A 5,627-nucleotide genomic window follows, 5' to 3' on the forward strand; every position below is an offset into this window, starting at 1 on the left:
ATTTTAATTTCTGGCAGAGCAACTTTTGGCTTTGTACAGAAATTTTGCTAAGTTTCTAGGAGAGAGAGAGCAATTTCAGAAAGAATGATTTGTCTGGTTTCCATTCTAAGCAGGGAAAACAAAGAGAAATAAATCATAGATAACCATAAACCTTTTGCTAGGAATCTTGTAGCCATATGGCACACAATTTGAACTAACTCTCATGAGTATGAATAGAGGACAACAACAAAATTATATGACATAACCATCACCTTGACAATCTAGAGGAAGGGTACATTATAGGGAGCAAAGAGGATTCAGTTGAGTCTGCTTTAGTATAGACACTTTGCATAATAGTCTAGTAGCTGGAAGAGAAACTATACAAAACATGAAGAACAATGGTAGTTTCTTTGAAATAGTTTATTAGGTAATACAGGTATTATTATTTCACCTATAGCTCAAGAAACAATCTGAAATACTGAATTTTGGGGGATACTGAGGATTGAAGCCTGGGGAATTCTACTCACTAAGTTACAATGCACTGACTTCAAATCTGTGATCTTCCCATGTCAACCTCCCAAGTACTAGGATTACAGGTGTGTATCATTGCACCCAGCTGAATACTGAATTTTTAAATTGAGCTAAACCCTTCATATACAGGTAATTTATATCAATGAACCCTCAGATCATTGAGATATTGACTCATAAAATCAGCATATATGGTTAGAGATATAATTGTGAGTCATGTTTGAATTTTGGAGAAAAGTTTTCAGTATAATCAGTGGCATTATTCAAAGGAAATAACATACCAAAGGCAAAAGGAAAGTTAGCAAGAAGTCCTAGAGATTATGAAGCCAGAAATATTTAGACACAGTTTCTGAAAGGCATAAACACTCCATGTGTGTGCTGGGGGGTTCTCAGTTGTAATCTGGGTCTCACTATAAGATGGGTGAAATAACTGAAGAAAAGTATCTTCTCTCTGAGTTCGTATACATTCTGCAATCTTCTGACGATGAGTTTGACTCTGTGGCATCCTAGTATCAGGAAGAGATTTGGACAGTTCACATATACCTACCACCTTGACCTCTATAAAGAATACATCCTAACTGAGTATTCAGACAATCTGACTTTCAGAGCAATTTCTTGTGAATTTCCCGAGTCTGTCCCATGTGAAAGGGCCCAAAAGATTTTCTGTATGCATAAGATCATTCTTTTGGTCAGCATTCTCACTGCTATAATCCAAAACAACTAACTACACAATTTAGAGGAAGGGATATTTATTTGCTCACAGTTTAGGGAGATTTTGGGAGGTTTAGTTCATGTCAGGCTGGATCTATGGAGCTCAGGGCATGGCAGCAGAAAACACAGAGAGGGAGAGAACAAGGGATCTGCTTTCATACTACGAAGGCTTGAAGCATGATAGCAAGCACTGTGTTTTAAAGACACAAACACAGTTCCTAACCACATGCCCAGGGGCTCACCTCTTCCATCCACACCACAGCTTCCTAGATCATCACTGGTAAATTCATTGTAACCATCATGACTTAATTATATCAACTCTGAACATGAATACATGAGCTCTTCAGAGGACATTTTATATTTATTCATAACAATGAGGGAACAAGCTTTGAGCTTTGGTATATTTACTAAAGGCTCCCAGGGAAGCTTTCTGCCTGGCTGGTTTGTCAGCATTGTCTTCTATACCACAGTGCCTCACCACCTTCCTCCAATCACAGCAATGACAATTAATTAGCTTTGTACCACTTGATGGCCCAAGGCAAGGAGACTTCAGATTTCAGCAAATGTCTCTTGTCTCTGTTCCCATTCCAGTTGGTGTAGCAGGGATACCTCTGGTTTACCCATTTTCTCTTGTGTGTTGAAAATGTCTCAGCTCTGTACATGTCTTTTTCTGTCTTTAGTTCAGAGCAACCTGTTCAGAGCCAGCAGCTTCCACAAGTGCTAGAACCAGGGTCTGAGTAACCAGAAACTATTTTTCTCTGTTGCATATCTCAGGGAGGACAGAGGGATTGGTATATTTTATTCACTTTAACCCAGTATATCTTGTTCTATTCAATTTCCATTATCTTTTATTTATTGCCTCTAGTCTATTGGTTTTGGGGGCATTTTTTAGGTACTGAGGATTGAACCCTTGGACATTCTACCTCTGAACCACCCTCAGCCCTCTTTTACATTTTTTTTAAATTTTGAAACAAGGACTTCCTAAGTTGTTGAGGCTTGTCTCAAGTCTGTGATCCTCTTGTCTCATCCTCCCAAGTACTTGGGTAACAGGTGTATACCACCTTGCCTGGCTCCCACTAGTTTATTGTTATTATAAGAAAAGCACCAGTTTGCATTCATTATATGCTTCCTCCTTTTGGACACTCATTATATAAAGCAGTCAATTTATCTTTAGCTATTTAAAACTTTTGCTGTATTAGTTGATGTGCTTCATATCATCTATTGAATTGACAATTATACCTTAATAGACTTATTGGTTTTATGGAAGTCAGTGGGGAAGCAAAGTTTTTACTACTTAGATAACTGATGTTATGGACTCAATTGTGTTTCTGCATCTTTCATGTATGGAAGTCCTAACCCTCAGTATCTCAGAATGTGGCTTTATTTACAAATAGGGTCAACAAAAATACAATTAGTTAAAATAAAGTTATATTTGAGTAGACAGGTCCAATATGAAATGACTAGTACCATCCTGAAAAGGGAGCACTTGGAGATGGATGTGTACAGAGAAAATATTATAGAAATACGAAGGTACAGATTATATTTCTATATTTATAAGCCTGAGAACATAAAAAAGTGACAGAGAACCGCCAAAAGCTAAAGACATACAACAGATTATATCTCATAGCTTCCAGAAGAAACCAACTCTGCAGTCTTCTTGATCTCAGACTTGCAGTATTCAGAACTGTGAGGCAACTATCATCTCTGTTGTTTAAACTTCCCACTTTGTGGTACATTAGTTATGGTAATCTGGTCAAACGAATCCACTTTATTTACTGAGAATTCCAGATCTTTGTGTATTTTGTCTTGCCTACAGTCCTCTGCTCTACCAGCTAAGCTATAGACAGATGCACTCACTGTGTAGATTGAAGTGCACATAGATTGTTTTTTTGGTGATACTGAGGGTTCCTGGAAGCCCTTCTACCTCCAGGCTTCACTCCCAGACCTATTTTTTATATATTTTTTTAAAATTTGGAAACAGGGTCTCTTAAGCCTGGCTTAAGCTTGCTCAGAACCAGCGTGATCCTCCTGTCTCCACCTCCCAAGCACGGGGATTACAAGCGTGCGCCGCCACGCCCAGCCGCACATAGATTATAAACTAAAAATAAACTGTTACACATTTTGTAAGAATACTGACAACATGAAGGTTACTAAAGAAGGGAGATCATATTTTCAAAGCAGGCCATAGCCAGCAAAATCTACAAGATAGCTTAGAAAGTAGACAGGGTGGTGAGCTTGAAGCTATCAAAGATCAGAAGAACTGTCTACATATTCTTTTCAATATGTAGAAAATATAGTAATCGTCTACTAGCCCCTCATTAACAATGAAATGTGTGTGTGTGTGTGTGTGTGTGTGTGTGTGTGTGTGTATGGAGGTAAATGGCTGAGGCGCTTACTCTTATCAGTTCTATAGTCTGCAAGTTATTCAACTTGAGCTGGAGCCTGCAGCGTGATTATTATGCTCCCAGTTCTGTCCAGTGAGTCATCCTGAGACAGACCTCCCCAGAGGAATTCAACTTGTTAACGTTTGGACTCTGTATTGGCAGGGCCCTGCCAGGAGTTTTAGAATGAAAGAACTCGGCAGAGCCCCAGTGAGGGTTTATCAAAACCTTCCCAAGGGCAACCAGCTCTGCCAAGTTTCTCCCTTGGGGCCTTGAATCTGGACTTTGGCTTCAGGCACTGGATATTCTACCCATTGCTTTCTAGCTTTGGGTATCTGTGGCAGCAGCTGTGGAAAAGGAAATAAGTGCCAGAGCCTTTCTTAGATCAGCCTGGTCTTTCCAGAATCCAGCCAGGAGAAGCAAGGCCCATATTCTCAGCTTGCTTGGCTTGTAGTCAGAAAACCAGAGCTCTTTCACTTGGCAAGTCTTCCTAGGTATCAGAAACTCTATACAGCTCACATGCTTTTGAGTGACTTCTTTTTCCAAAGCTAATTCCTGCAGTATTGGTCAAGATTAAGGGAATATGGGTATTAAATGGGATAACCATATTTCCTAAACCAAAATTTCATTATATGATGTAACCAAATGTTTGAAAGATATTTATATATGTGAAAATCCTTAAATACAGAAATAAGTTTTGGGTACCTGGGCGTAGTGGCACATGCCTGTAATGCCAGCATTTAGGAAGCTGAGACGGAAATATAGAGGGATTGAGATCAGCCTCAAAAATTTTAGCATAAACCTCAGAATTTAGATCCTGTTTCAATGTAAAAATGAAAGGATCTAGGAGTATAGCTTAGTGCAAGAGTGCCTTCAAGTTTAATCTCCAGTACCAAAAAAAAAGAAATAATTTTTAGTTGAGAAACTTGACAAATTATCTTTGTTGAAAAGGTAGCTATATAAGGAATTAGAACAGTGAAATAATTCACAATAAATAATTATTGAGCACTTACTATGCAATGAGTACTGATTTTAGTTTTTAAAATATATCAGGGCCCCAAATAAACACCAAGATGATGTATGAATATAATTCACCAATAAAAAATAAAAAAACATACGCCGGGCGTGGTGGCACACGCCTGTAATCCCCGCGCTTGGGAGGCGGAGACAGGAGGATTGCGCAGGTTCGAAGTCAGCCACGCTGGCTTAAGAGACCCTGTTTCCAAATAAAAATATAAAAAATAGGTCTGGAAGTGTAGCCCAGAGGTAGAAGGGCTTCCAGGAACCCCAGTACCACCAAAAAATAAATAAATAAATAAATAAAAAATAAAAAAATAAAAAACATGACCCCTTTACTACTCTGAAATAATATTTGAACATATCACAACTTTATTTCAAATACAAGTGGTTAAATATATATGAATATTAATTTAGAATAAAATTCTTGGTAATTGTTAAAGAGAAAAAAATATTTCTGCACTCATGGAGCTTACATTCTAGAAGTGGGACTGTCTACCACCAAACTTTCGAAGGCCTTCCTTGGCTATTCCTAGAATATAGTATTTTCAGGTGCCAGTCATTTAGTAAGTAAACATTGATGAAATGAAATCAGTGATTACAGCATTACTTATCCCATGTAGGAGATATTGGAAAAGCCATCTGGCAATTGCCTCTAGATGCCACTTGGCTGACATTGAATTGAACTTTTATCCCTTGGGTAGTTTTATGCTCCAGGAACTCCTTTGTCAGAATCAAGTAATGAATTCAAAGAGCAGATGCTTTGTTTGTCTGACCAGACTTCCTTTAGGGTTTCATTACCTGAGTCCTTAGAACTTATAGGAGTATTGTTTGTAATAAATTTTGGCCCTTGAAGTGGTCAGCACTACTGCTACATCTCAAAGCCCAGTTTCTTATGCAGTTCAATTTTCTGTAAGTGGTTGTCATTACCTACTTTTCATGTATTTTTAGTATACTGTGACAGTACTGCTGTTTGAGATACTCTTAAATACTTGTGGCATGAGTATGTGA

This window comes from Muscardinus avellanarius (genome assembly GCF_963383645.1).
Source record: "Muscardinus avellanarius genome assembly, chromosome: X".
Lineage (NCBI taxonomy): Eukaryota > Metazoa > Chordata > Mammalia > Rodentia > Gliridae > Muscardinus > Muscardinus avellanarius.